The sequence below is a fragment of the Phyllobates terribilis genome, unplaced genomic scaffold (genome assembly GCF_046119375.1).
Source record: "Phyllobates terribilis strain yellow unplaced genomic scaffold, ASM4611937v1 Scaffold_14__1_contigs__length_39327217, whole genome shotgun sequence".
NCBI classification, from domain to species: Eukaryota; Metazoa; Chordata; class Amphibia; order Anura; family Dendrobatidae; genus Phyllobates; species Phyllobates terribilis.
This window is the reverse complement of record NW_027362774.1, coordinates 15,721,268-15,745,255: the sequence shown is the minus strand read 5'-3', so window position 1 is coordinate 15,745,255 and position 23,988 is coordinate 15,721,268. Positions and strand designations below refer to the sequence as shown.

At 50.7% G+C, this 23,988-nt stretch overlaps 1 pseudogene; it reads left to right on the top strand.

Annotated features, from left to right (window-relative positions):
- The window catches only part of LOC141175703 (cadherin-16-like), a 125,413-nt pseudogene that overhangs the window by 52,496 nt on the left and 48,929 nt on the right, over nt 1-23,988 (top strand).

Below are 23,988 nucleotides of genomic sequence, written 5' to 3'. Positions count from 1 at the left end.
TAAAAGAAATGGGCATTTTCACCTTCAAGCAGCATTGACCAACTCAAACACGCCGCCTATACTTTTGCATTAGTTAAATATGCACTTATGGTTAAATAACTGTGCCAACGAAGAAAAGTGTTCACTCAGATGGAAGCTACAATTGTCCACAATGTCTTGTGCTGAAGATTAAGACTTTCCTTCACTGGAACTAAGGGCCCAATGCTGACCCCTGATAACAAGCCCATAGCATTACCTTCCTCCACCATCTTTACAGCGGCACAATGCAGTCAGGGGGTAATGTCCTCCTGGTATCACCAAAACCAGACTCCTCCATCAGACGCAGATAGAGAAGTGCGATCCATCACTGCACAGAACCTATCTCCTCCAGAGTCCAGTGGTGGCGGGTTTACACCACTCCATCCGAACCTTGGCATTGTGCTTGGTGATCAGGGCCGGCTCCAAGTTTTTGTGGGACCTGGGTGAAAGAGTCTCAGTGGGCCCCTTTAACACATACCACACTTCATGATGCACAGATACAGCAGAGAAATATATATATAGTACAATGCCGAAGATTTCACTTCTTACATTACATGAATGATATCTATTGTAAATTCCACAATAGCTCAGAAACTGGCGAATCGCTCTATGCAGAATACTGGCCCCCATAAAATGCTCCATACAGGATACTGGCCCCCATATAACGCTCCATACAGGATACTGGACCCCATATAACGCTCCGTACAGAATACTGGCCACCTTATAACGCTCCATACAGGATACTGGCCCCCATATAACGCTCCATACAGAATATTGGCCCCCAAAAAATGCTCCATGCAGGCTGTGCCCCCACATAATGCTCCATGCAGGCTGTTCCCCCAACATAATGCCCCATGCAGGCTGTGCCCCCAACATAATGCCCCATGCAGGCGTTTCTCCCCACATAATGCCCCATGCAGGCTACTCCCGCTTATAAATCCCCATGCAGGCTGTTCCCCCTTATAATGCCCCATGCGGGCTGTTCACCCTTATAATGCCCCATGCAGGCTGTTCCCCCCATATAATGCGCCATGCAGGATGTCACCCTCTTATAATGCCCCATGCAGGATGTCACCCCCACACCCTTATAATTCCCCATGCAGGTTGTCACCCCACACCCTTATAATGCCCCGTGCAGAATGTCACTCCCCCCATATAATGCTCCATTCAGGATGTCACTCCCCCCATATAATGCCCCATGCAGGATGTCACTCTCTCCCCATATAATGCCCCATGCAGGATGTCACTCCCCCCCATTATAATGCCTCATGGAGGATGTCACTCCCCCCCATATAATGACCCATGCATGATATCACTTCCCCCCATATAATACCCCATGCATGATGTCACTCCCCCCATATAATGCCCCACGCATGATGTCACTCCTCCATATAATGCCAAATGCAGGATGTCACTTCCCCCATATAATGCCCCATGCAGGATGTCACTTCCCCCCATATAATGTCCCATGCAGGATGTCACCCCCTCTATATAATGCCCCATGCAGGATGTCACTCCCCCCATATAATGCCCCATGCAGGATGTCACTTCCCCCCATATAATGTCCCATGCAGGATGTCACCTCCCCCCATATAATGCCCCATGCAGGATGTCACTTGTTTCCCACCATATAATGCCCCATGGAGGATGTCAACTCTCCCCCCCATATAATGCCCAATGCAGGATGTCACCTCTCCCTCCATATAATGCCCCATGCAGGATACCACTTCCCCCCATATAATGCCCCATGCAGGATGTCACCTCTTCCCATATAATGCCCCATGCAGGATGTCACCTCTACCCCCATATAATGCCCCATGCAGGATGTCACTCCCTCCCATATAATGCCCCATGCAGGATGTCACCTCCCCCCCATATAATGCCCCATGCAGGATGTCACCCCCCATATAATGCCCCATGCAGGATGTCACTCCCACCCATATAATGCCCCATGCATGATGTCACTCCCCCATATAATGCACCATGCATGATGTCACTCCCCCCATATAATGCCCCATGCAGGATGTCACCCACCTCTATATAATGCCCCATGCAGGATGTCACCCCCCTCCCATATAATGCCCCATGCAAGATGTCACCCCCCCCATATAATGCCCCATGCAAGATGTCACCCCCCCTCCCTTATAATGTCCCATGCAGGATGTCACCCCCCTCCTTATAATGCCTCATGCAGGATGTCACCCCCCCTCCTTATAATGCCCCATGCAGGATGTCACTTCCCCCCATATAATGCCCCATGCAGGATGTCACCCCCCCTCATATAATGCCCCATGCAGGATGTCACCCCCCCTCATATAATGCCCCATGCAGGATGTCACCCCCCTCCTTATAATGCCCTATGAAGGATGTCACCCCCCTCCTTAGAATGCCCTATATTGGATCTCACCTCCCCCCTTATAATGCCCCATGCAGGATGTCACCTCCCCCCTTATAATGCCCCATGCAGGATGTCACTCCCCCCCATATAATGCCCCATGCAGGATGTCACCACCCCCTTATAATGCCCAATGCAGGATGTCACCCCCCCATATAATGCCCCATGCAGGATGTCACTCCCCCCATATAATGCCCCATGCAGGATGTCACTTCCCTCCATATAATGCCCCATGTAGGATGTCACTCCCCCCATATAATGCTCCATGCAGGATGTCACTACCCCCATATAAAGCTCCATGCAGGATGTCACTCCCCCCATATAATGCCCCATGCAGGATGTCACCTCTCACCCATATAATGCCCCATGCAGGATGTCACCTCTCCCCATATAATGCCCCATGCAGGATGTCACTTCCCTCCATATAATGCCCCATGTAGGATGTCACTCCCCCCATATAATGCCCCATGCAGGATGTCACTCCCCCATATAATGCCCCATGTAGGATGTCACTCCCCCCATATAATGCTCCATGCAGGATGTCACTCCCCCCATATAATGTTCCATGCAGGATGTCACTCCCCCCATATAATGCTCCATGCAGGATGTCACTTCTCCCATATAATGCCCCATGCAGGATGTCACCCCTCCCCCCATATAATGCCCCATGCAGGATTTCACTTCCCCCCCATATAATTCCCCATGCAGGATGTCACCCCTCCCCCCCATATAATGCCCCATGAAGGATTTCACTTCCCCCCATATAATGCCCCATGCAGGATTTCACTTTCCCCGTATATAATGGCCCATGCAGGATGTCACCCCTCCCCCCAATATAGTGCCCCATGCAGGATGTCACTCCCCCCATATAATGCCCCATGCAGGATGTCACTCCCCCCATATAATGCCCCATGCATGATGTCACTCCCCCCATATAATGCCCCATGCAGGATGTCACTCCCCCCATATAATGCCCCATGCATGATGTCACTCCCCCCATATAATGCCCTATGCAGGATGTCACTCCCCCCCACATAATGCCCCATGCAGGATGTCACCTCTCCCCCCATATAATGCCCCATCAGGATGTCACTCCCCCCATATAATGCCCCATGCAGTATGTCTCTTCCCCCCAATATAATGCCCCATGCAGTATGTCACCTCTTCACCCATATAATGCCCCATCAGGAGGTCACTCCCCCCATATAATGCCCCATGCAGGATGTCTCTTCCCCCCTATAGAATGCCCCATGCAGGATGTCTCTTCCCCCCATATAATGCCTCATGCAGGATGTCTCTTCCCCCATATAATGCCCCATGCAGGATGTCACCTCTCCGCCATATAATGCCCCATGCAGGATGTCACTTCCCCCAATATAATGCCCTATGCAGGATGTCTCTTCCCCCCATATAATGCCCCATGCAGGATGTCACTTCCCCCTATATAATGCCCCATGCAGTATGTCTCTTCCCCCATATAATGCTACATGCAGGATGTCACCTCTCCGCCATATAATGCCCCATGCAGGATGTCACTTCCCCACATATAATGCCCCATGCAGGATGTCTCTTCCCCCCATATAATGCCCCATGCAGGATGTCACATCCCCCCATATAATGCCCCATGCAGGAGGTCTCTTCCCCCCATATAATGCCCCATGCAGGATGTCACTTCCCCCCATATAATGCCCCATGCAGGATGTCAGTCCCCCCCATATAATGCCCCATGCAGGATTTCACTCTCTCCCCATATAATGCCCCATGCAGGATGTCACTCCCCCCCATATAATGCCCCAAGCAGGAAGTCACTCTCCCTCCATATAATGCCCCATGCAGGATGTCTCTTCCCCCAATATAATGCCCCTTGCAGGGTGTCACTTCCCCCCATATAATGCCCTATGCAGGATGTCACTCTCTCCCCATATAATGCCCCATGCCGGATGTAACCTTTTCCCCCATATAATGCCCCATGCAGGATGTCACTTCCCCCCATATAATGCCCCATGCAGGATGTCACCCCCCCATATAATGCCCCATGCAGGATGTCACTCTATCCCCATATAATGCCCCATGCAGGATGTCACCTCTCCCTCCATATAATGCCCCATGGAGGATGGCACCTCTCCCCCCATATAATGCCCCATGCAGGATGTCACCCCTCTCCCTTATAATGCCCCATGCAGGATGTCACCTCTCCCCCCATATAATGCCCCATGCAGGATGTCACTCCCCCCATATAATGCCCCATGCAGGATGTCACCTCTCCCCCCATATAATACCCCATGCAGGATGTCACCCCCCCTCCTTATAATGCCCCATGCAGGATGTCACACCCCCCCATATAATGCCCCATGCAGGATGTCACCCCCCCTCCTTATAATGCCCCATGCAGGATATCACCTCTTTCCGTTATTTTGCCCCATGCAGGATGACGCCTCCCCCCATATAATGCCCCATGCAGGATGTCACCTCCCCCCATATAATGCCCCGTGCAGGATGTCACCCCCCTCCTTATAATGCCCCACGCAGGATGTCACCCCTCCTCCTTAGAATGCCCCATGCAGGATGTCACCCACCTCTATATAATGCCCCATGCAGGATGTCACCCCCCTCCCATATAATGCCCCATGCAAGATGTCACCCCCCTCCCTTATAATGCCCCATGCAGGATGTCACCCCCCTCCTTATAATGCCTCATGCAGGATGTCACCCCCCTCCTTATAATGCCCCTTGCAGGATGTCACTTCCCCCCATATAATGCCCCATGCAGGATGTCACCCCCCCTCATATAATGCCCCATGCAGGATGTCACCCCCCTCATATAATGCCCCATGCAGGATCTCACCTCCCCCCCTTATAATGGCCCATGCAGGATGTCACCTCCCCCCTTATAATGCCCCATGCAGGATGTCACTCCCCCCATATAATGCCCCATGCAGGATGTCACCACCCCCTTATAATGCCCAATGCAAGATGTCACCCCCCCATATAAAGCCCCATGCAGGATGTCACTCCCCCCATATAATGCCCCATGCAGGATGTCACTTCCCTCCATATAATGCCCCATGTAGGATGTCACTCCCCCCATATAATGCTCCATGCAGGATGTCACTACCCCCATTAAAAGCTCCATGCAGGATGTCACTCCCCCCATATAATGCCCCATGCAGGATGTCACCTCTCACCCATATAATGCCCCATGCAGGATGTCACCTCTCCCCATATAATGCCCCATGCAGGATGTCACTTCCCTCCATATAATGCCCCATGAAGGATGTCACTCCCCCCCATATAATGCCCCATGCAGGATGTCACTCCCCCCATAAAATGCTCCATTCAGGATGTCACTTCCCCCCATATAATGCCCCATGCAGGATGTCACCCCTCCCCCCATATAATGCCCCATGCAGGATTTCACTTCCCCCCCATATAATGCCCCATGCAGGATGTCACCCTCCCCCCCATATAATGCCCCATGAAGGATTTCATTTCCCCCCATTTTAATGCCCCATGCAGGATTTCACTTTCCCTGTATATAATGGCCCATGCAGGATGTCACCCCTCCCCCCAATATAGTGCCCCATGCAGGATGTCACTCCCCCATATAATGCCCCATGCAGGATGTCACTCCCCCATATAATGCCCCATGCATGATGTCACTCCCCCCATATAATGCCCCATGCAGGATGTCACTCCCCCCATATAATGCCCCATCACAGGATGTCACTCCCCCCCACATAATGCCCCATGCGGGATGTCACCTCTCCCCCCATATAATGCCCCATCAGGATGTCACTCCCCCCATATAACGCCCCATGCAGTATGTCTCTTCCCCCCCATATAATGCCCCATGCAGGATGTCACCTCTTCCCCCATATAATGCCCCATCAGGATGTCACTCCCCCCATATAATGCCCCATGCAGGATGTCTCTTCCCCCCTATATAATGCCCCATGCAGGATGTTTCTTCCCCCCATATAATGCCTCATGCAAGATGTCTCTTCCCCCATATAATGCCCCATGCAGGATGTCACCTCTCCGCAATATAATGCCCCATGCAGGATGTCACTTCCCCCAATATAATGCCCCATGCAGGATGTCTCTTCCCCCCATATAATGCCCCATGCAGGATGTCACTTCCCCCTATATAATGCCCCATGCAGGATGTCTCTTCCCCCATATAATGCTACATGCAGGATGTCACCTCTCCCCATATAATGCCTCATGCAGGATGTCACCCCTCCCCATATAATGCCCCATGCAGGATGTCTCTTCCCCCTATATAATGCCCCATGCAGGATGTCTCTTCCCCCCATATAATGCCTGATGCAGGATGTCACCTCTCCGCCATATAATGCCCCATGCAGGATGTCACTTCCCCACATATAATGCCCCATGCAGGATGTCTCTTCCCCCCATATAATGCCCCATGCAGGATGTCACATCCCCCCATATAATGCCCCATGCAGGATGTCTCTTCCCCCCATATAATGCCCCATGCAGGATGCCACTTCCCCCCATATAATGCCCCATGCAGGATGTCAGTCCCCCCCATATAATGCCCCATGCAGGATTTCACTCTCTCCCCATATAATGCCCCATGCAGGATGTCACTCCCCCCCATATAATGCCCCAAGCAGGAAGTCACTCTCCCTCCATATGTCGGGGTAAAAGAGAATATATATATTTGTAACTTTTATACTTTTGTAACTTTTATACGCTTTTTTGCTAATGTACTAACCACCATTTTGTGTCTTATAACAATAAGCTTTCCTTGCTACGTAATACTCAAATCGAAACTTAAACTAAGACAGTTCCAGTGTTGCCAAGACTTATTTCAGAGAAACGAAACAAGATTATAAGCTGACGGCTGCAATATCTGCCCAGAGACTGAGATAAGGAGATGTGGACCAATCAGGAGTGGCCAGACACTGGACTTTCATGGCTTACCCCGCCCCGGACAACCCCTTTCCCCTCCCCATTATGTAGTGTATTTAGTTTTGTGTATGTAGGAATAAACACAGAACATTGCTGAGAACGTTGTCTGTAGTAGTCTTTTGAGCGTGCTCTGAGTTTGAACCAGCTTGTTGTCTGACTCATTCTTTGAATGGTTGACCCATGCTCATAGCCTTAATTTGGAGTGACTGGAGGACGAGTGGAATGTCATCACGACCCTCACAAATGGCGCCCAACGTGGGGCGTGGCTAGCGGTACGCCGCCCTCCCGGACCCATATCGCTGATTTCCCTGGTGGTGACCGCGGTGGCTGAATTTGAGGCCTGATCAACCTCCATCGAACACGGTAAGTTGAGATGTATTTTATATGTCTCACTTGCCTGTGTATCAGCCGCAGCGGTTCCTGTTGGGTTGTCAGGTTGGATCTGGGTGGGTGACCGGTCGAGTGGTGAGACCTCAGGCGTCCCGCACCACGTCCTGAACCAGCAAGTGTTAAAACAAGTGACGTCGCATGCCTGCGCGTGCTCGTGTGCACACCACCTCCTCCTCCCCCGGTCACTGTACTTTTCTTAGATAGCTGCCTCCCGTAACTGATAGTCGAGGTTTCAAAGCATTCCTGAATTGTAATGTAAGGGAGAAAGACTCTGTGACGAATTGAGGAGTGCTCTTCGTCTAACACAGAGACTGCTGTAAAGTCAAGGTTAGGAAACAGTGTATTGAGGTGTCTCTACACTGTCGGGTGGTGCTGTGGTAGGAAAGGAGATAGATTGAGGTGTCTCTCTATCTCATCAGTGTATTGAGGTGTCTCTACACTGTCGGGTGGTGCCGTGGTAGGAAAGGAGTTAGATTGAGGTGTCTCTCTATCTCATCAGTGTATTGAGGTGTGCTCTACACTGAGGAATGGCGACCTGTGGACTGCACCAGTGATCTGAGTCGCGACAGATCATTGCATTCTATAAGAAAATGTTGCGTATATTTAAATTTGAAAGATCTCGTAAGTTGCGGAATGCTGCTGTGGGAGTTAAGCCAATTAGTGGAGTTACGGGAAGGCAAGAAGGCAAGAAGAATGTTAGGAATTTGTATAACATGATAAGCTTATCCAGTACAGGCAGGCTTTAGTTTTCAGTGTAGAAAGAATGTGTTACACAGAAATTGGGAAAGCTGGGTGAGGACTTCTGCACCAGGCTCAGGCACATCTTAGAGTAGATGGTGCAGGGGGGAACAGAGAATGCCGAGCCTTTGTTCGGATACATGAAAGCTGCAGAATGTGATTTGTTATGTGACCCTAAATTGGCCGTAACCCCGTTGATGCCTGTCACTACACCTTTCCCTGCCCCCAAGAACAATCCCACCCCCACTTCCCCCTCCTTCCTCCAACGGCCATCTTACTACACCTTTCCCTGCCCCCAAGAACAATCCCACTTCCACTCTAACTCCTCCCTCCCACGGCCATCTTGCTACACCTCTTACTTGTTGTGGGAGGCCCGGAAAGCCCCAATCCGGCCTATATCCACTACTAGATCCGTCCGGTGCATATTACCAGCCACCAGCACAGGTGGAAAAGCCCGCAGTCCCAGAGCACCCATCTGAAACTAATGTGACACCCTCTGCTCCAGTCCACGATGCTGAGACGCTTCCCCTGTTTCCTATGGGAGTCACTCACAACCCTGGGGATATCCTCCTCAACTCCCCAGAATTTCAGGCCAGACTGCTCTCCCTCCGCCAACATACTGTTACTCAAGACGATACGGAGCCAGATGAGGGATGGGCTCAAGATACTCCAGCCCCCCCCTCCTTTACCCCATACGTCTCCTATGGCATCCTTCACCCCACATCCATTACCCGTACTCCGGCCCTTGCTCCAAGCAACTGCTGAAAGAACACCACCCCCCAGCCTCTCAGAAGTTTGGGACCCCTGCCGCTCCCGTAATCTAGTAGACCCATCAGGACGCCCTGTCACTCTGTCAATAGGCTATGGTGACATCCTTACACATCGGGTGGGGGCCATAGTCAACCCTGCAAACACCTGTATGAGCCATGTTGGAGGATTGGCTCGCAAAATTTCCCTTGCTGCTGGTTCTACTCTGGCTGCAGAATGCCAGGCTCACTTAGCCGAAAACGGAGAGCTTTCAGAAGGCCATGGATTCCACAAAAGCAGGATCTCTTAGTACGTATGAATCCGGCCTAGAATACATGAAACAGTTAAAAGCCTGGGCTCAGAATCGCTTGTCAGATCAAGCTGGATCTGTACAAGATGTTCAACAAGACCCTGATGAATCTGTGGAAAGATATGCTGCAAGACTCAGCATGCATTTTGAGGATCTCGGATACAGTCCTCACGTCAAGACGCAGGCCGCCCTGTTGGTTCAGGCCCTAGTAGATGGCCTACAAGACGCTCTCAGAGATGAAGTCCTGAGAGTACGGCCCGAGATTCGTTCTTCTTCTTTCAACGACGCGGTGGACATCGTTAAAGCTTTCCAAAAATCAATGCTAAAAATGGAAAAGGATACTAAGCCAAAGAAGAAAACCGCTCCTGCCATGGTATATCAAGCTCAAGAAAGCTACCCACCCCCTGGCAACCAACATGGAATCAAGTGGGTAATGGTTAAAGGCACAGGTGATGATACTCCTCCCACATATAGAAAACAAGACAGAAGAGATGACAAGGGACCATCTAGAAACAGAAGACAATCTCGTGATTCTGAAGGACGAATGTTGTGTTGGAAGTGTGGTAGCCTTGACCACATCCTCAGAGACTGTCCAACCCGCAGACAGTACCATGACCGGTCGTTCCGTGACGGTCCATACAACCATGGACCTTCCCGTGAACCATCTCATCCACGCCAATGACGGCCCGGTCAACCAGTGTCCACTTTCCCGGCTACGTACCCCACGGCCGCCTGTGGGACTGTCACTTTACAGGTGGACCATCAACCACTGGAGTTCCTGGTGGACACTGGGGCGGCCACATCTGTCATTTCCTCTGCACAGCTCCCTCCTTCTGTGTCCCTATCACCGGATACCCTCACCTGTGTTGGGGTGGAAGGCCAACATACTTCCTCTCCACTCACAGTCCCTGTGTCTGCAGGACCGTTCACCGGAGTACTCACAAGATTCTTGGTCTCTGAAACTTGCCCTGTCAATCTGTTGGGAGCCGATCTCTTAGAGCGGATGAAGGCAACAATTACCTTCGGAAACCATGGTATGGAGCTTCTTTTGCGGGACCCTCATTCCGAACAAGGGACTGAAGACCGCTGTGTTCTTAAAGCCTTCCCTCTCATGATGATGACCATACAACCTCACTCTCTGTGGTCCAGTGGGCCAGAGGACGTCGGCCTCCTGCAGGTTCCCCCGGTCCGAGTACACCTCAAGCCTGGACACAGGTACCCACGGTTGCCACAATACCCCCTCAAGGCTGCACAAGAACAAAGCTTGGGTACCCAAATCGCTTCCCTCCTGGAATCAGGAGTCCTTGTCAGATGTGTATCTCCATGCAATACACCCCTCTTTCCTGTAAAAAAGAAAACCGTTCCGGGAGAGCCTCCAAGATACCGGTTGGTTCAGGATCTCAGAGCCGTCAATGCAGCTACCATTTTAGAAACTCCAGTGGTACCCAACCCAAACACCCTCTTGTCTCAGGTGCCTCCAACGGCCACCTTGTTTACGGTGTTAGATCTGGCCAACGCCTTCTTCAGTATACCCTTACATGAAGATTCGTGGTTTCTTTTTGCCTTCACCTTTCAAGGAGCACAGCTTACATGGACCAGGACTCCACAAGGAGCCCAGAACTCTCCTAACCAATTCACTCATTCTATGAAGTCTATTCTGGAGCCATTGGTTCAAGAGAACCCTCAGGTCACCCTTCTACAGTATGTGGATGATCTTTTACTCTGCGGCACTGAAGAAAATTTGCCAGAGATGTCAGCATCCCTATTCTGGTTTCTTCACTCAGCTAACTGTAAAGTCTCGAAAGGCGAAGTCCAATGGTGTCTGCCCAAGGTCATTTTCCTCGGACATTGTATATCACAAGGTGCTAGACATCTGACTGAAGAAAGAAAACAAGCCATCATGGATATCACCTTCCCAACCACCTATTCCGCTATGCAGACTTTCCTTGGCCTCATCACTTACTGCAGGCAATGGATCCCTGATGCCTCAAAGCTCATGCAACCTCTGTACGACTGTCTCAAGAATGAAGGCTCAGTTTGGCTTCATGCTGAAGATCCACGTGTTTCTCATCAACACAGACTATGTTTTGACCGCCTTAAACAGGCTGTTGTCTCTGCCCCGGCCTTGGGCTTACCAGACTATACTCAGCCATTTCACCTTTTTGTCTCGGAATCGGAAGGTCATGCCTCTGGAGTTCTAGCACAACGCTATGATCATAAGTATCGGCCTTTGGGCTACTACTCAGCCCGCTTGGACCCTGTCGCCCGAACTGCCCCCACGTGCCTTAAGGCGGTCCACGCTGCTCACATCCTCCTTGACAAGTCAGCTGATATCGTCCTTGGACATGATCTAGTTATACAGGCCGGCCATGATCTCTCAGCTGTTTTGCAACAAACATCTCGGGAACATCTAACCAACCAAAGACACCTGCGGCTCTAGTGTTCCCTATTGTTGCCCTCCAATATAACATTTACCAGATATCTGACTATCAATCCTGCCACTTTGCTTCCACCTTCTAGGGGGGAAGGTGAAGAGGGTGAAGGTCGATTGGTGGAACCTCATGATTGTATAAAAATTTTGCAGGAAGAGACTTCTGCTCCAGAGAATATGGTGGCACATCCGCTCGCAGACCCTCAAGGGAAGTTCCACACGGGATATGCTGTCACAACGGACCTAACAGTCCTCAAGGCTGAAGCTCTACCACCATACATGTCTGCACAAGAAGCTGAACTTGTGGCTCTCACAGAGGCCTGCCACCTGGCAGCAGGAACAAAGGCGAATATGTATATACCGATTCCAGGTATGGACATGGAATTTGCAATGATTCTGGACTCTTGTGGAAGTCTAGAGGATTCATCACAGCTGCAGGTACACCAGTGAAACATGTCTCATGAATTAAGGCCCTAATGAAGGCCCTGGAACTACCCATTCAGGTTGCTGTTATCAAGGTCAAGGCTCATGGAAGACTAGATTCCAGGGAAGCCAGGGGCAACCACCTGGCTGACCAAGCAGCCAAGACTGCAGCAGTGGAGAATGTGTCATCAAAGTGGCAGGAAAAGGAAGAAGGGATGGGGGAAACCCTGCAAACCGTAGCTGTGGCGCTCACTAGAGCAAAGAGCCAAAGAACAGCCGGCGGAAGACCATACAAGTCCAGCGGAGACACGAGTGGAATCCAGTGGGGTCAGGATGCCTGAAGAAAAATTGTGTGAGGAACAAAGGAAGACCCCCCACTGAAGAAGTCAAGCAATGGAAAGCGGCAGGAGCCGTGCTGGCAAGTCGCAAAGATTCAAAGGTCAACTCGACTCTTTACCAAGTGGATGGGAAGCCTTGCTTGCCTAGACGCATGTACTCAGCTGTGGCAGCATGGGCTCACGGGCCTACACACAGAGGAAAGAATCAAGCTTTGGCATGTATCAAGAAACTGTACTTTGCACCCGGAATCTCTTCCACTGTGACTGCATACTTAAAATCCTGCTCTGTCTGCGCTACCTGCAACCCAACGTGTACGGCACGGGTCCCTCTCCAACACCTGGCTAAACCAGACTACCCTTGGCAGAGAATACAAGTCGACCATATCCAAATGCCTAAAGCAGGAAAATAGGAGTACGTTTTGGTAGCCGTGGATATGTTCTCAGCCTGGCCCGAGGCCTACCCGGTTGTCAACATGACTGCTAAAGTCAAAGCCAAGAAACTGATCACCGAAATTGCCTGCAGATTTGGAGTTCCCCAAGTCATAGAATCGGACCAAGGACCAGCTTTCACAGCAAATATCTACGAAGAACTCTGGAACATGTTGGGAACAAATTTGGGCCTCCACACTCCATACCATCCTGCCAGTTCAGGCAAAGTGGAGAGAATGAATTCCACACTCAAGACCCAGCTCTTGAAAATGACCTAAGATCATCCCCTCCCCTGGCCCGACCTACTCCCCATAGTATTGTATCATTTCACACACACACTTTTCAGGCCAAACATGGGCTGACTCCCTATAAAATTTTGTTTGGGACCCCACCCAAGATAGGAGAGATTAGGCCCCAAGAGTTGTCTGAAACACATGATAGAGTGGTAAAATTTGTGATTGCCATGTCTAGAGAATTGACTAACACCCGCTCTCCAGTATCTGCTTCTCTCCCAGAATCTACAGGTGATGCAGTACATGATTTCATCCCAGGCGATCTAGTGTATGTGAAGAAGTTTGTCCGGAAAGACTGCCTCCAGCCGCGGTTCGAGGGACCGTACACTGTGCTTCTCACCACCCTGACGGCTCTGAAGCTTGAGGGCAAGAGCACCTGGATTCACGCCTCCCACTGCAAGAGAGACAAAGCGAGTCTATAAAAGATGACTACCTTCTTCTATATCCTTTCCATATGCTTACTGTCTGTCCCAGGGTGGACAGCTACCACACAGGGGTAGATACCTCCTTCTTCTCAGGTTTGTTGGGAGGGCTCAAGGGATTCCTCCAACAAGTTTGTCTAGTAATGGGAGGTCTACTAGTATTGGGCCTGGTGGTCCTGTGCTGCATAGTCCCCTTATACAGGAAAGCTATAACCAATGCTGTCCCAACCTCCGGGACCTTTCTGAATCAAGAGAAGATATGGAGAAATACACTCCTTTGAACAAGCCTGACCAGCCCCCCCATGACAAAGTCCAATTGAGAGATTTAGTTTAGGGACAGTTGGGAGAACTCCATGTGTCACCCAGGATAGGGCTCGATTGTCTGGGGGCGTCCCATAAGGGGGCAGCTTCTAAGATGATTGGGTGAAGAAATCCACCTCCCCTCTCCCCACACATGGACAGTCTCATAGGCCCCGAAGCAAAGGAAAGCTTAGTGTTTAGGGGGGAATGTCGGGGTAAAAGAGAATATATATATTTGTAACTTTTATACTTTTGTAACTTTTATACGCTTTTTTGCTAATGTACTAACCACCATTTTGTGTCTTATAACAATAAGCTTTCCTTGCTACGTAATACTCAAATCGAAACTTAAACTAAGACAGTTCCAGTGTTGCCAAGACTTATTTCAGAGAAACGAAACAAGATTATAAGCTGACGGCTGCAATATCTGCCCAGAGACTGAGATAAGGAGATGTGGACCAATCAGGAGTGGCCAGACACTGGACTTTCATGGCTTACCCCGCCCCGGAAAACCCCTTTCCCCTCCCCATTATGTAGTGTATTTAGTTTTGTGTATGTAGGAATAAACACAGAACATTGCTGAGAACGTTGTCTGTAGTAGTCTTTTGAGCGTGCTCTGAGTTTGAACCAGCTTGTTGTCTAACTCATTCTTTGAATGGTTGACCCATGCTCATAGCCTTAATTTGGAGTGACTGGAGGACGAGTGGAATGTCATCACGACCCTCACACATATAATGCCCCATGCAGGATGTCTCTTCCCCCAATATAATGCCCCTTGCAGGATGTCACTTCCCCCCATATAATGCCCTATGCAGGATGTCACTCTCTCCCCATATAATGCCCCATGCCGGATGTAACCTTTCCCCCCATATAATGCCCCATGCAGGATGTCACTTCCCCCCATATAATGCCCCATGCAGGATGTCACCTCTCCCTCCATATAATGCCCCATGGAGGATGGCACCTCTCCCCCCATATAATGTCCCATGCAGGATGTCACCCCTCTCCCTTATAATGCCCCATTCAGGATGTCACCTCTCCCCCCATATAATGCCCCATGCAGGATGTCACTCCCCCCCATATAATGCCCCATGCAGGATGTCACCTCTCCCCTCCATATAATTCCCCATGCAGGATGTCACCCCCCCTCCTTATAATGCCCCATGCAGGATGTCACTCCCCCCCATATAATGCCCCATGCAGGATGTCACCCCCCTCCTTATAATGCCCCATGCAGGATATCACCTCTTTCCGTTATTTTGCCCCATGCAGGATGACACCTCCCCCCCATATAATGCCCCATGCAGGATGTCACCTCCCCCCCATATAATGCCCTGTGCAGGATGTCACCCCCCTCCTTATAATGCCCCACGCAGGATGTCACCACTCCTCCTTAGAATGCCCATGCAGGATGTCACCCCCCCTCCTTATAATGCCCCATGCAGGATGTCACCCCCCCTCCTTATAATGCCCCATGCAGGATGTCACCCCCCCTCATATAATGCCCCATGCAGGTGTGGCGCCCTGCTGTGCATTGGTGCCACAGAACCCAGAAGGGTGCATGGATGGACTTCTCCACAAAACGCCCTCACACATTCACACATCTCCACCCTACCACCTCAGACCACCAGAGGGAGCCCTGATAGGGATATATATAGGGAGGGTACAGCTAGGCAGCTCAGTTTAGTTGGAGTTAGTCTCTCAGACACAGAGTAGAGACAGAGCTCAGAGTGAGCTGAGAGCGTGCTAACGCTCAGAGAGCAGTGAAGAGGCAGCACGCTGGCTGCCGTGCTTAGGTGAGCCAAGGCCTACAACACAAGTGAAAGCCTAGTGAGGGCCCTGAGCGTGGCTGAAGGCGAGAGGAGAAGGAAGAAGTAGCAAGGGGGCAGAGGAGCATACCAGGCTCACCCCGAGATATATATACCGGACACCGAGTCCGCGCCTACAGGGACCCTTTACACCCAGTAGGAACCACCGGAACCCCTGGAGGACTACAGGTCCCAGATTCACCTAACACTGACTACCGTACCAGGGATAGGAGTCAAGGAGGCCCCAGCATCCAGGGAGAGTGATCTCTAAGGCTGTGTGCCCACGTTGCGTATTACAAGCGTATATGCTGCGGAATTTCCGCAGCGTAAACGCTTGTAAAATGCATGTATATCCGCACCCCATGGTCCCCAATGGCATTCCGCAATGTCAATGCCCATGCTGCGGATTTTTCCGCAGCGTATATGCTGCGGTCAAAAATCCGCAACATGTTCATTAATTTTGCGTTTCCGCATGCGGATGGTACCCAAGTCTGGAGGAGAGGAGACTCTCCTCCAGACCTGGGTACCAAAGAACCTGTAAAAAAAAGAATAAAATAAAGTTTATACTTATCTTCTGATGTCTTCCCGGTGTTTTCCCACCGTCGCGAGGTGTGTGAAGGACCTGCCACGTCATTGAGTCATGTGACCCATCACATGACTCAATGACGTCACCGAAGGTCCTGCACACAACAGCGTGAGCCGCTCAAGACTCCGGACGGGGCACAGAATGCATCGGAAGGTGAGTATAAACTTTATTTTTTTATTTTTTACCATTCTGATTCTTTTTTTTTAACTATTACTTGGTCACACTATATAAATCCATGCCGGTTGCATGGATTTATATAGTGTGAACAAGTTGTCAAGCACTTTTCCAAGTGATACTTAAATCACTTGGAGAAGTGCTTGATAACCCGCATGCGGAAATGCATGCAAAGACGCTGCAAAGACGCCTCACATACGCTTCTACCTGGCGGGAAAACCGCATGTAAAATCCGCATGCGATTTTCCCGCCAGGGAGAAGAATAAAAAATATGCTTCATTTCCGCAACGTGGGCACATAGCCTTAGAGAAGGCCCTACCACCAGGTCAGCAGGTGCAGAGAGATACAGTAACCAAGCTAAGCCTAGTTCCAGGCAGGCCAGAAGCTTAGCGAGTAAAGCAATGGATCAGGAGGCCCTATACCCGCTCACTGGGGAGAGTCCAAAAGTGTACCCTTCGCCCGGAGTACCCTGGACCGTGCCTGCACCATCACCAGTAAAGGTACTGAAGCTTACCCCCGTGTGAGTGTCCGTCTTTCCTCCGAGACCGTCCTGCCGTCTCTCCCCTGCACCACCATCCATTACACCCCACGCTGCCCTGGAGCTAGCTCTACCTATGGAGAGCCACACCATCCCTGCTGCCGTAACACCAGCTCCAGAGGACTGCTCCGCAGCGGCGGCTCCCTCTAGCCACAATCCACAGGTGGCGTCATGAAAACTTGCCCAAATCCCCTATAAATCTCCCCCTTTTTACTGACCGCCCTGGGTCACCGACCTGGCCAGCTACTGTGATATCCCCCAGCAACCAGAGGCCCGGCTGTCGAGTACCCCACGGCCCAGGGGGCGCGTCACAGGATGTCACCCCCCCTCCTTATAGTGCCCCATGCAGGATGTCACACCCCCCTCCCTTATAATCCCCCATGCAGGATGTCACCCCCCCTCCTTATAATGCCCCATGCAGGATGTCACCCCCCCTCCATATAATGCCCCATACAGGATATCACCCCCCCTCCTTAAAATGCCCCATGCAGGATGTCACCCCCCTCCTTATAATGCCCCATGCCTCCATACAATAAAAAAAAATCAAATACTCACCACACTCCTCACCTGCTGTCGCTGCTCTGTTCCGGACTCCTCTGCGTAGCCGGCTTCTTCCCGCTCTGAACTGCCTGTGACGGCTCAGGAGAAGGCGCAGTGGAAAGACGTCACCGCGCCCTCTGACCTGAGACGTCACAGTGCAGCAACCGCGGAGGAAGCAGGACCTGCTGTGGAGGCACGGGGAGAGGTAAGTATTGTGCCGGCTGCCGATGCCCTGAGCAAGCGGGAGGGAGCGGGCTCTGACACCACTCTCCTCCTCTCACGGGTCCCATAGCGCGGCGGGATGCCCCACGGCGAGTGGGCCCCCCCGCCTGCTCAGGGCCCCGGCACTTGCCTGGGTGTGCCAGGTGTTGGCGCCGGGCCTGTTGGTGATGTACGGCTACATGCAGCTGCTCGGCCATGAAGCTCCTGGCAGGGGCGCAATGTTTGTGATGATACCAGAGAAGGTCTCGACACTACAGTTGGGGGTCAGCAGAGCGGTGGTGACTTTTCTGCCCTCTGCTCCTCAGCACTCGGCCCCCCGCTCTGTAACATTCCAGGGTCTCCACTTTTTGGCTGAGTTACTTCAGTTCCTCCACTTCTCAATAATATCACTCATAGGCGATGGGGGAAGATTCAGGAGGAAAAAATGTCATGGACGGACTTGTTACCCCGGTGGCTCCTATTACAGGACCAGCCTCAGATCACTGAGCTCTTCACCACCGGCAGTTCGGTCACATATTAGTACAGGCAGACGGCATGGCGGGGGGGGCGGAGGTTATACACTGGGGGGCGAGGATCCGGATGTTATACACCGGGAGTGAGGAGCCGGATATTATACACTGATGGGCCGGATGTTATATACCAGGTGTGAGGGGCTGGATGTTATATATCGAGGGGATGAGGTTCCAGATGTTAAACACCGGGGGTGAGGAGCCGGATGTAATACACTGAGGGTCCAGATGTTATACACCGGGGGTGAGGAGCCGGATGTAATACACTGAGGGTCCAGATGTTATACACCGGGGATGAGGAGCCGGATGTAATACACTGAGGGTCCAGATGTTATACACCGGGGATGAGGAGCCGGATGTAATACACTGAGGGTTCAGATGTTATACACCGGGGATGAGGAGCCGGATGTAATACACTGAGGGTCCAGATGTTATACACCGGGGGTGAGGAGCCGGATGTAATACACTGAGGGTCCAGATGTTATACACCGGGGGTGAGGAGCCGGATGTAATACACTGAGGGTCCAGATGTTATACACCGGGGATGAGGAGCCGGATGTAATACACTGAGGGTTCAGATGTTATACACCGGGGGTGAGGAGCCGGATGTAATACACTGAGGGTCCAGATGTTATACACCGGGGATGAGGAGCCGGATGTAATACACTGAGGGTTCAGATGTTATACACCGGGGGTGAGGGGGTGGATGTTATACTCAGGGGGTGGTGAGGGGCCAGATGCTATACATCAGGGGGGTGAGGGGCAGTATGTTATACATATATATATCTGGTTTAGGGCTCGGCCCCTGGTTTCGGATCTTGTATGTAAATTTTCACACTTCCGCTCGCCGTGCTGCCAGTACAACGCTAGGTACTTAAATTCAGGAACAAGATGTAACAGGGACACATCAGACAGGAGACGCGGCTCATAACAGGGGACATGTGCGACTCAGATTGCTTTTATTGATTTCTGCCAGAGAGGATTTATTGCGTGTTACCCTCCTCCACCCCCGGACGCACTTTCTTAATCACTTCATAAATACTTATCTTGTTATAGACCATGATCAGCGGCGATTCCCTCCCCCCACCAATAACTCTTACCAGTACATGATAAGTCTTATTGTTCTGTATGCAGTATGATTGGGCTCTGTTCACACCACATTGTGGAAGCATACATCGAGAGTGTCAGCATACAGTGGGGAAAAAAAGTATTTCGTCAGCCACCAATTGTGCAAGTTCTCCCACTTAAAAAGATGAGGTCGGCCTGTGATTGACATCATAGGTCGACCTCAACTATGAGAGACAAAATGAGAAAACAAATCCTGAAAATCACATTGTCTGATTTGGAAAGAATTTTTTTTTCACATTTTTGTGGAAAATAAGTATTTGGTCAATTACAAACAAGCATGATTTTTGGCTCTCACAGACCTGTAACTTCTTCTTTACGAGGCACCTCTGTCCTCCACTCATTACCTGTAGTACTGGCTCCTCTGTCCTCCACTCATTACCTGTAGTACTGGCACCTCTGTCCTCCACTCATTACCTGTAGTACTGGCACCTCTGTCCTCCACTCATTACCTGTAGTACTGGCTCCTCTGTCCTCCACTCATTACCTGTAGTACTGGCTCCTCTGTCCTCCACTCATTACCTGTAGTACTGGCTCCTCTGTCCTCCACTCATTACCTGTAGTACTGGCTCCTCTGTCCTCCACTCATTACCTGTAGTACTGGCACCTCTGTCCTCCACTCATTACCTGTACTACTGGCTCCTCTGTCCTCCACTCATTACCTGTAGTGCTGGCTCCTCTGTCCTCCACTCATTACCTGTAGTGCTGGCTCCTCTGTCCTCCACTCATTACCTGTAGTACTGGCTCCTCTGTCCTCCACTCATTACCTGTAGTACTGGCTCCTCTGTCCTCCACTCATTACCTGTAGTACTGGCACCTCTGTCCTCCACTCATTACCTGTAGTACTGGCTCCTCTGTCCTCCACTCATTACCTGTAGTGCTGGCTCCTCTGTCCTCCACTCATTACCTGTAGTGCTGGCTCCTCTGTCCTCCACTCATTACCTGTACTACTGGCTCCTCTGTCCTCCACTCATTACCTGTACTACTGGCTCCTCTGTCCTCCACTCATTACCTGTACTACTGGCTCCTCTGTCCTCCACTCATTACCTGTACTACTGGCTCCTCTGTCCTCCACTCATTACCTGTACTACTGGCTCCTCTGTCCTCCACTCATTACCTGTACTACTGGCTCCTCTGTCCTCCACTCATTACCTGTACTACTGGCTCCTCTGTCCTCCACTCATTACCTGTACTACTGGCTCCTCTGTCCTCCACTCATTACCTGTAGTACTGGCTCCTCTGTCCTCCACTCATTACCTGTACTACTGGCTCCTCTGTCCTCCACTCATTACCTGTAGTACTGGCTCCTCTGTCCTCCACTCATTACCTGTAGTACTGGCTCCTCTGTCCTCCACTCATTACCTGTAGTACTGGCTCCTCTGTCCTCCACTCATTACCTGTAGTACTGGCTCCTCTGTCCTCCACTCATTACCTGTAGTACTGGCTCCTCTGTCCTCCACTCATTACCTGTAGTACTGGCTCCTCTGTCCTCCACTCATTACCTGTAGTACTGGCTCCTCTGTCCTCCACTCATTACCTGTAGTACTGGCACCTCTGTCCTCCACTCATTACCTGTAGTACTGGCACCTCTGTCCTCCACTCATTACCTGTAGTACTGGCTCCTCTGTCCTCCACTCATTACCTGTAGTACTGGCACCTCTGTCCTCCACTCATTACCTGTAGTACTGGCACCTCTGTCCTCCACTCATTACCTGTAGTACTGGCTCCTCTGTCCTCCACTCATTACCTGTAGTACTGGCTCCTCTGTCCTCCACTCATTACCTGTAGTACTGGCTCCTCTGTCCTCCACTCATTACCTGTAGTACTGGCTCCTCTGTCCTCCACTCATTACCTGTAGTACTGGCTCCTCTGTCCTCCACTCATTACCTGTAGTACTGGCTCCTCTGTCCTCCACTCATTACCTGTAGTACTGGCTCCTCTGTCCTCCACTCATTACCTGTAGCACTGGCTCCTCTGTCCTCCACTCATTACCTGTAGTACTGGCTCCTCTGTCCTCCACTCATTACCTGTAGTACTGGCTCCTCTGTCCTCCACTCATTACCTGTAGTACTGGCACCTCTGTCCTCCACTCATTACCTGTAGTACCGGCTCCTCTGTCCTCCACTCATTACCTGTAGTACCGGCTCCTCTGTCCTCCACTCATTACCTGTAGTACCGGCTCCTCTGTCCTCCACTCATTACCTGTAGTGCCGGCTCCTCTGTCCTCCACTCATTACCTGTAGTGCCGGCTCCTCTGTCCTCCACTCATTACCTGTAGCGCTGGCTCCTCCGTCCTCCACTCATTACCTGTAGCGCTGGCTCCTCTGTCCTCCACTCATTACCTGTAGCGCTGGCTCCTCTGTCCTCCACTCATTACCTGTAGTGCTGGCTCCTCTGTCCTCCACTCATTACCTGTAGTACTGGCTCCTCTGTCCTCCACTCATTACCTGTAGTACTGGCTCCTCTGTCCTCCACTCATTACCTGTACTACTGGCTCCTCTGTCCTCCACTCATTACCTGTAGTACTGGCTCCTCTGTCCTCCACTCATTATCTGTAGTACTGGCTCCTCTGTCCTCCACTCATTACCTGTAGTACTGGCTCCTCTGTCCTCCACTCATTACCTGTAGCACTGGCTCCTCTGTCCTCCACTCATTACCTGTAGTACTGGCTCCTCTGTCCTCCACTCATTACCTGTAGTGCTGGCTCCTCTGTCCTCCACTCATTACCTGTAGTACTGGCTCCTCTGTCCTCCGCTCATTACCTGTAGTACTGGCTCCTCTGTCCTCCACTCATTACCTGTAGTACTGGCTCCTCTGTCCTCCACTCATTACCTGTAGTACTGGCTCCTGTTTGAACTTGTTATCAGTATAAAAGACACCTGTCCGCAACCTCAAACAGTCACACTCCAAACTCCACTATGGTAAAGACCAAAGAGCTGTCGAAGGACACCTGAAACAAAATTGTAGCCCTGCACCAGGCTGGGAAGACTGAATCTGCAATAGGCAAGCAGCTTGGTGTGAAGAAATCAACTGTGGGAGCAATAATTAGAAAATGGAATACATACAACACCACTGATAATCTCCCTAGATCTGGGGCTCCACACAAGATCTCACACCGTGGGGTCAAAATGATCTCAAGAACGGTGAGCAAAAATCCCAGAACCACACGGGGGGACCTAGTGAATGACCTGCAGAGAGCTGGGACCAACGTTACCCAGGCTACCATCAGTAACACACTACGCCGCCAGGTACTCAGATCCTGCAGTGTCAGACGTGTCCCCCTGCTTAAGTCATTACATGTCCGGGCCCGTCTGAAGTTTGCTATAGAGCATTTGGATGATCCAGAAGAGTATTGGGAGAATATCATATGGTCAGATGAAACCAAAGTAGAACTGTTTGGTAGAAACACAACTCGTTGTGTTTGTAGGAGAAAGCATGCTGAGTTGCATCGAAAGAACACCATACCTACTGTGAAGCATGGGGGTGGCAACATCATGCTTTGGGGCTGTTTCTCTGCCAAGGGACCAGGACGACTGATCGGTATACATGAAAGAATAAATGGGGCCATGTATCGTGAGATTTTGAGTGCAAATCTCCTTCCATCAGCAAGGGCATTGAAGATGAAATGTGGCTGGGTCTTTCAATGATTCCAAGCACACCGCCAGGGCAATGAAGGAGTCGCTTCGTAAGAAGCATTTCAAGGTCCTGGAGTGGCCTAGCCAGTCTCCAGATCTAAACCCTATAGAAAACCTTTGGAGGGAGTTGAAAGTCCGTGTTGCCCAAAACATCACTGCTCTAGAGGAGATCTGCATGGAGGAATGGGCCAACATACCAGCAACAGTGTGTGCCAACCTTGTGAAGACTTACAGAAAACGTTTCACCTCTGTCATTGCCAACAAAGGATATATAACAAAGTATCGAGATGAACGTTTGTAATTGACCAAATACTTACTTTCCACCAAAATTTGAAAAAAAATTCTTTCTAAATCAGACAAGGTGATTTTCAGGATTGTTTACGACCGGTTCACGCTGCCTTTATTTGGCATCTCCTTGTTGTACCGCAATTACAAATCAGATAGTATCTCAAAAATGATTAAGAGAAATGGATGGATTAGAATTGTAATTCAGGTCCCCGGTCCCTGGAAGACACCTTCAGATCACAACATTTAGTTGAAAGGGTCGTCTTTATTTCTACTTAAATCCATGTATTTAGGGTTAAATAATCTTTTTCGGAAAATTAAATAAATATTTTGCATTGTTTGGCTTTTACAGGCTTATTGTTCGCCTGCACATTCAACCTTGATGTAGTCTGTG